The following is an 8,250-nucleotide window of genomic DNA, read 5'->3' as shown; positions in this document are numbered from 1 at the left end:
CCGACTACAAAAAACGTAGGCTCGGATCCGGCAACCAAAAATAGCTATGGATCCGGCTACCAAAATATAGGTGCGGATCCGACTACCAAAACCAGGATTTGAAATTTTCAGATCTAAGGCGGAGTCTTCCTTAGGAAGGTCCAGCAACTCAGATCGAATCTTTGCAGCTTCGTCCAGCGCAGCGGCGGTCGTAGCTGCAGTACTTATCAGTGTATTTCCGTCGAAATTGACGGTCTCGCCGATCAAGATGTGTAACCCGCCGATTGGGATAATGAAGAACTTGACGGGGTCTATCCTAGTCAGAATCCAGAATTCGACAGAAGGACGATCGGAAAGTTGAAGCTTCCCATGGTGGAACCCTCCCGGTTCCGGCCTCCAGACGCCGCTGGCCCCACGGTGGGCGCCAACTATCGTTGCCTATTCGACGGTACTCCAGAGGAGGGATCCTCATGGAGGGGAGAAGAAGTAGGGGCCATAGGGCGGAGAGTCCTCGGGACGGTGGTACGCGATTTACCCAGCTTCGGAACACCTGCTCGAAGACAGGGCCTACTGCTGCTTGTCTGGAATTATCTGGGCGCTTTCGTGTTGTTACAATGAGTTGTGGTTGTTTCGTCTCTAGCTTGAGATCTGCCTCTAGGGCTCCCGGGATCCGGCTTATATAGGTGCCCGGATCTAGGGTTTCTATGGAGAGTCCTACCCGGAATACAAGATGCCTAACTACGGAACATTACATTGTCGTGCTCGTCAAGGATCCACCTATTCCTAACTTGTCGTCATGGATCCGGCTTCCTTCATGGGCCTTCACGGATCTGACTCCTAGCATAGACCTCTTCGGATCCGGGTACCTTCATGGGCCTTCATGGATCCGGCTACCGCATTAGGTCGGTTCGGATCCGGGTACCTCTGTAGGTCGGTTCGGATCTGGGTACCTTCGTAGGGCGGTTCGGATCCGGCTACCTTCGTAGGGCGGTTCGGATCCGGCTACCTTCGTAGGGCGGTTCGGATCCGGCTACCTTCGTAGGGCGGTTCGGATCCGGCTACCTCATAGGTCGGTTGGGATCCGGCTCCATGTTCCTGGGTTGGACATTGATACGTCTCCGACGTATCGATAATTTCTTATGTTCCATGCCACATTATTGATGTTATCTACATGTTTTATGCACACTTTATGTCATATTCGTGCATTTTCTGGAACTAACCTATTAACAAGATGCCGAAGTGCCGATTCTGTTTTCTGCTGTTTTTGGTTTCAGAAATCCTAGTAAGGAAATATTCTCGGAATTGGACGAAATCAAAGCCCAGGGGCCTATTTTTCCACGAAGCTTCCAGAAGTCCGAAGGAGAGACGAAGAGGGGCGACGAGGGGGCCACACCCTAGGGCGGCGCGGCCCCCCCCTTGGCCGCGCGGCCCTGTGGTGTGGGGCCCCCGTGCCGCCTCTTGACCTGCCCTTCCGCCTACAAATAGCCTCCGTGACGAAACCCCCAGTACCGAGAGCCACGATACGGAAAACCTTCCGGAGACGCCGCCGCCGCCGATCCCATCTCGAGGGATCCTGGAGATCGCCTCCGGCACCCTGCCGGAGAGGGGAATCATCTCCCGGAGGACTCTACGCCGCCATGGTCGCCTCCGGTGTGATGTGTGAGTAGTCTACCCTTGGACTATGGGTCCATAGCAGTAGCTAGATGGTTGTCTTCTCCCCATTGTGCTTCATTGTCGGATCTTGTGAGCTGCCTAACATGATCAAGATCATCTATCTGTAATTCTATATGTTGCGTTTGTTGGGATCCGATGAATAGAGAATACTTGTTATGTTGATTATCAAAGTTATACTTATGTGTTGTTTATGATCTTGCATGCTTTCCGTTACTAGTAGATGCGCTCGCCAAGTAGATGCTTGTAACTCCAAGAGGGAGTACTTATGCTCGATAGTGGGTTCATGCCTGCATTGACACCTGGGACAGTGACAGAAAGTTCTAAGGTTGTGTTGTGCTGTTGCCACTAGGGATAAAACATTGATGCTATGTCTAAGGATGTAGTTGTTGATTACATTACGCACCATACTTAATGCAATTGTCTGTTGCTTTGCAACTTAATACTGGAGGGGGTTCGGATGATAACCTGAAGGTGGACTTTTTAGGCATAGATGCAGTTGGATGGCGGTCTATGTACTTTGTTGTAATGCCCAATTAAATCTCACTATACTCATCATGATATGTATGTGCATTGTCATGCTCTCTTTATTTGTCAATTGCCCAACTGTAATTTGTTCACCCAACATGCTGTTTGTCTTATGGGAGAGACACCTCTAGTGAACTGTGGACCCCGGTCCAATTCTCTTTACTGAAATACAATCTACTGCAATACTTGTTCTACTGTTTTCTGCAAACAATCATCTTCCACACAATACGGTTAATCCTTTGTTACAGCAAGCCGGTGAGATTGACAACCTCACTGTTTCATTGGGGCAAAGTACTTTGGTTGTGTTGTGCAGGTTCCACGTTGGCGCCGGAATCCCTGGTGTTGCGCCGCACTACATCCCGCCGCCATCAACCTTCAACGTGCTTCTTGGCTCCTCCTGGTTCGATAAACCTTGGTTTCTTTCTGAGGGAAAACTTGCTGCTGTGCGCATCATACCTTCCTCTTGGGGTTGCCCAACGAACGTGTGAAATACACGCCATCAAGCATATTTTCTGGCGCCGTTGCCGGGGAGATCAAGACACGCTGCAAGGGGAGTCTCCACTTCTCAATCTCTTTACTTTGTTTTTGTCTTGCTTAGTTTTATTTACTACTTTGTTTGCTGCACTAAATCAAAATACAAAAAAATTAGTTGCTAGTTTTACTTTACTTGTTATCTTGTTTACTATATCAAAAACACAAAAAAATTAGTTACTTGCATTTACTTTACTTATTTCATCATGTTTCCTTTTAATTTTACCACAAAAGACATACCGGTAGGACGTGGGTCTATAGTTGGGAGAAATAATATAGAAGAATTTTTCAATCATGTTAGTACTATTGAAAATTTTGAAGATAGACACTTGGTAGACCTTGCGCCTACTTATGAAATTGCTGCTGCGCATTTAGTTCACCTGTTGGAAACTAAATTTGTTAATCTCAATCCTATAATCCAACACATGTTTCTCACGCTAGGTGATATGGAAGAAGGGGAAAAGAAAGATTTTGTATTAGAAACCCTTCTTAGAGAATTTGGTGGTCTAGCAAGAGAAGCTAGAAAGGTGTTTGCTAAATTTAATATGCTTGGTTCTCCTACTAATTTTGTTAGTCTCCTTGAAAAGATGGATATGGATAGAATAAGATACACTAATAATATTGATGATGGAGGGGAGATCAAAGCACCAATACCATGTAAGCTCCTAGCTATGAATGATGCACTAGAAAATAACTATGCTTGGCTTGTTCCTGAAAATTTGTTTGGTGAGAGTAGCACGCCTAAGACTAATGAAAAGGGAGATGCTAAAACTTATGTATCTAATATTCTATGCCTGGTTGAGAAAAGCCCACACCCCGCTGTAGAAGTACCACCCTTCGATAATACTTGATACACACTTTCTGCGCCTAGCTGAAAGGCGTTAAAGAAAAGCGCTTATGGGAGACAACCCATGTTTTTACCTACAGTACTTTGTTTTTATTTTGTGTCTTGGAAGTTGTTTACTACTGTAGCAACCTCTCCTTATCTTAGTTTTGTGTTTTGTTGTGCCAAGTTAAGCCGTTGATAGAAAAGTAAGTACTAGATTTGGATTACTGCACAGTTCCAGATTTCTTTGCTGTAACGAATCTGGGTCCACCTCCCTGTAGGTAGCTCAGAAAATTAAGCCAATTTACGTGCATGATCCTCAGATATGTACGCAACTTTCATTCAATTTGGGCATTTTCATTTGAGCAAGTCTGGTGCCATTTTAAAATTCGTCAATACGAACTGTTCTGTTTTGACAGATTCTGCCTTTTATTTCGCATTGCCTCTTTTGCTATGTTGGATGAATTTCTTTGATCCACTAATGTCCAGTAGCATTATGCAATGTCCAGAAGTGTTAAGAATGATTGTGTCACCTCTGAATATGTCAATTTATATTATGCACTAACCCTCTAATGAGTTGTTTCGAGTTTGGTGTGGAGGAAGTTTTCAAGGATCAAGAGAGGAGTATGATGCAACATGATCAATGAGAGTGAAAGCTCTAAGCTTGGGGATGCCCCGGTGGTTCACCCCTGCATATATCAAGAAGACTCAAGCGTCTAAGCTTGGGGATGCCCAAGGCATCCCCTTCTTCATCGACAACATTATCAGGTTCCTCCCCTGAAACTATATTTTTATTCCATCACATCTTATGTGCTTTTTCTTGGAGCGTCGGTTTGTTTTTGTTTTTTTGTTTTGTTTGAATAAAATGGATCCTAGCATTCACTTTATGGGAGGGAGACACGCTCCGCTGTAGCATATGGACAAGTATGTCCTTGGTTTCTACTCATAGTATTCATGGCGAAGTTTCTCCTTCGTTAAATTGTTATATGGTTGGAATTTGAAAATGATACATGTAGTAATTGCTATAAATGTCTTGGGTAATGTGATACTTGGCAATTGTTGTGCTCATGTTTAAGCTCTTGCATCATATGCTTTGCACCCATTAATGAAGAAATACATAGAGCATGCTAAAATTTGGTTTGCATATTTGGTTTCTCTAAGGTCTAGATAATTTCTAGTATTGAGTTTGAACAACAAGGAAGACGGTGTAGAGTCTTATAATGTTTTCAATATGTCTTTTATGTGAGTTTTGCTGCACCGGTTCATCCTTGTGTTTGTTTCAAATAACCTTGGTAGCCTAAACCTTGTATCGAGAGGGAATACTTCTCATGCATCCAAAATACTTGAGCCAACCACTATGCCATTTGTGTCCACCATACCTACCTACTACATGGTATTTCTCCGCCATTCCAAAGTAAATTGCTTGAGTGCTACCTTTAAAATTCCATCATTCGCCTTGCAATATATAGCTCATGGGACAAATAGCTTAAAAACTATTGTGGTATTGAATATGTAATTATGCACTTTATCTCTTATTAAGTTGCTTGTTGTGCGATAACCATGTTCACTGGGGACGCCATCAACTATTCATTGTTGAATTTCATGTGAGTTGCTATGCATGTCCGTCTTGTTTGAAGTAAGAGCGATCTACCACCTTATGGTTAAGCATGCATATTGTTAGAGAAGAACATTGGGCCGCTAACTAAAGCCATGATCCATGGTGGAAGTTTCAGTTTTGGACAAATATCCTCAATCTCAAATGAGAAAATTATTAATTGTTGTTACATGCTTATGCATAAAAGAGGAGTCCATTATCTGTTGTCTATGTTGTCCCGGTATGGATGTCTAAGTTGAAGAATAATCAATAGCGAGAAATCCAATGCGAGCTTTCTCCTTAGACCTTTGTACAGGCGGCATAGAGGTACCCCTTTGTGACACTTGGTAAAAACATGTGCATTGTGATGATCCGGTAGACCAAGCTAATTAGGACAAGGTGCGGGCACTATTAGTACACTATGCATGAGGCTTGCAACTTATAAGATATAATTTACATGATGCATATGCTTTATTACTACCGTTGACAAAATTGTTTCATGTTTTCAAAATCAAAGCTCTAGCACAAATATAGCAATCAATGCTTTTCCTCTATAGAGGACAATTCTTTTACTTTCAATGTTGAGTCAGTTCACCTATTTCTCTCCACCTCAAGAAGCAAACACTTGTGTGAACTGTGCATTGATTCCTACATACTTGCTTATTGCACTTATTATATTACTCTATGTTGACAATATCCATGAGATATACATGTTACAAGTTGAAAGCAACCGCTGAAACTTAGTCTTCTTTTGTGTTGTTTCAATGCCTTTACTTTGAATTATTGCTTTATGAGTTAACTCTTATGCAAGACTTATTGATGCTTGTCTTGAAGTGCTATTCATGAAAAGTCTTTGCTTTATGGTTCACTTGTTTACTCATGTCATATACATTGTTTTGATCGCTGCATTCACTACATATGCTTTACAAATAGTATGATCAAGATTATGATGGCATGTCACTCCAGAAATTATCTGTGTTATCGTTTTACCTGCTCGGGACGAGCAGAACTAAGCTTGGGGATGCTGATACGTCTCCGACGTATCGATAATTTCTTATGTTCCATGCCACATTATTGATGTTATCTACATGTTTTATGCACACTTTATGTCATATTCGTGCATTTTCTGGAACTAACCTATTAACAAGATGCCGAAGTGCCGATTCTTTGTTTTTTCGCTGTTTTTGGTTTCAGAAATCCTAGTACGGAAATATTCTCGGAATTGGACGAAATCAAAGCCCAGGGGCCTATTGTGCCACGAAGCTTCCAGAAGTCCGAAGGAGAGACGAAGAGGGGCGACGAGGGGGCCACACCCTAGGGGGCGCGGCCCCCCCTTGGCCGCGCGGCCCTGTGGTGTGGGGCCCCCGTGCCGCCTCTTGACCTGCCCTTCCGCCTACAAATAGCCTCCGTGACGAAACCCCCAGTACCGAGAGCCACGATACGGAAAACCTTCCAGAGATGCCGCCGCCGCCGATCCCATCTCGGGGGATCCAGGAGATCGCCTCCGGCACCCTGCCGGAGAGGGGAATCATCTCCCGGAGGACTCTACGCCGCCATGGTCGCCTCCGGTGTGATGTGTGAGTAGTCTACCACTGGACTATGGGTCCATAGCAGTAGCTAGATGGTTGTCTTCTCCCCATTGTGCTTCATTGTCGGATCTTGTGAGCTGCCTAACATGATCAAGATCATCTATCTGTAATTCTATATGTTGCGTTTGTTGGGATCCGATGAATAGAGAATACTTGTTATGTTGATTATCAAAGTTATACTTATGTGTTGTTTATGATCTTGCATGCTTTCCGTTACTAGTAGATGCTCTGGCCAAGTAGATGCTTGTAACTCCAAGAGGGAGTACTTATGCTCGATAGTGGGTTCATGCCTGCATTGACACCTGGGACAGACAGAAAGTTCTAAGGTTGTGTTGTGCTGTTGCCACTAGGGATAAAACATTGATGCTATGTCTAAGGATGTAGTTGTTGATTACATTACGCACCATACTTAATGCAATTGTCTGTTGCTTTGCAACTTAATACTGGAGGGGGTTCGGATGATAACCTGAAGGTGGACTTTTTAGGCATAGATGCAGTTGGATGGCGGTCTATGTACTTTGTCGTAATGCCCAATTAAATCTCACTATACTCATCATGATATGTATGTGCATTGTCATGCTCTCTTTATTTGTCAATTGCCCAACTGTAATTTGTTCACCCAACATGCTGTTTGTCTTATGGGAGAGACACCTCTAGTGAACTGTGGACCCCGGTCCAATTCTCTTTACTGAAATACAATCTACTGCAATACTTGTTCTACTGTTTTCTGCAAACAATCATCTTCCACACAATACGGTTAATCCTTTGTTACAGCAAGCCGGTGAGATTGACAACCTCACTGTTTCGTTGGGGCAAAGTACTTTGGTTGTGTTGTGCAGGTTCCACGTTGGCGCCGGAATCCCTGGTGTTGCGCCGCACTACATCCCGCCGCCATCAACTTTCAACGTGCTTCTTGGCTCCTCCTGGTTCGATAAACCTTGGTTTCTTTCTGAGGGAAAACTTGCTGCTGTGCGCATCATACCTTCCTCTTGGGGTTGCCCAACGAACGTGTGAAATACACGCCATCAGACATCTTCCATCTTGATCAACAACAATTGGGCCGCCCGGGGGGGCCATATGCCATCACCACCATCTGTGGGCCACCCGGGCTTTCCGGAATCGGACCATGTTGATGGTATACCTATGAAGTATATCCACAGCAGTATCCGATACCGGTACGGCAGAAAAGCAAAGTATCCACGCTTCATAGATGATCGTAAAACACCTGACCTAGGTTTTCTGATTTAACTTCAGTGGAGTGTTGCATTCTTCTGCTTGGGGATGGAGAAGATGGAGGGGCTACTGCAGAACCTTCGTCTCTTGGAGGTGGAGAGGGTTGGGATCAAAATCAGTGGGCTGCAGAAGGAGATTGCTGATGGGGAGAAAAAGGATCTGGTGGAACCAAAAACGCTAGTGAAGGTCCTGTCGGAAAAGCTGGTGTCGGCTGAAGGTGTTAAGCAAGCCCTCGGGCCAATCTGGTGCCCTATCCGAGGTATCCGCTGCAAGAGGAAAGGTGAGAATACGTTTATGAT

The sequence above is a fragment of the Lolium perenne genome, chromosome 3 (assembly GCF_019359855.2).
Source record: "Lolium perenne isolate Kyuss_39 chromosome 3, Kyuss_2.0, whole genome shotgun sequence".
Lineage (NCBI taxonomy): Eukaryota > Viridiplantae > Streptophyta > Magnoliopsida > Poales > Poaceae > Lolium > Lolium perenne.
The sequence above is the reverse complement of the archived record's forward strand: the minus strand, read 5'-3'. Positions refer to the sequence as shown.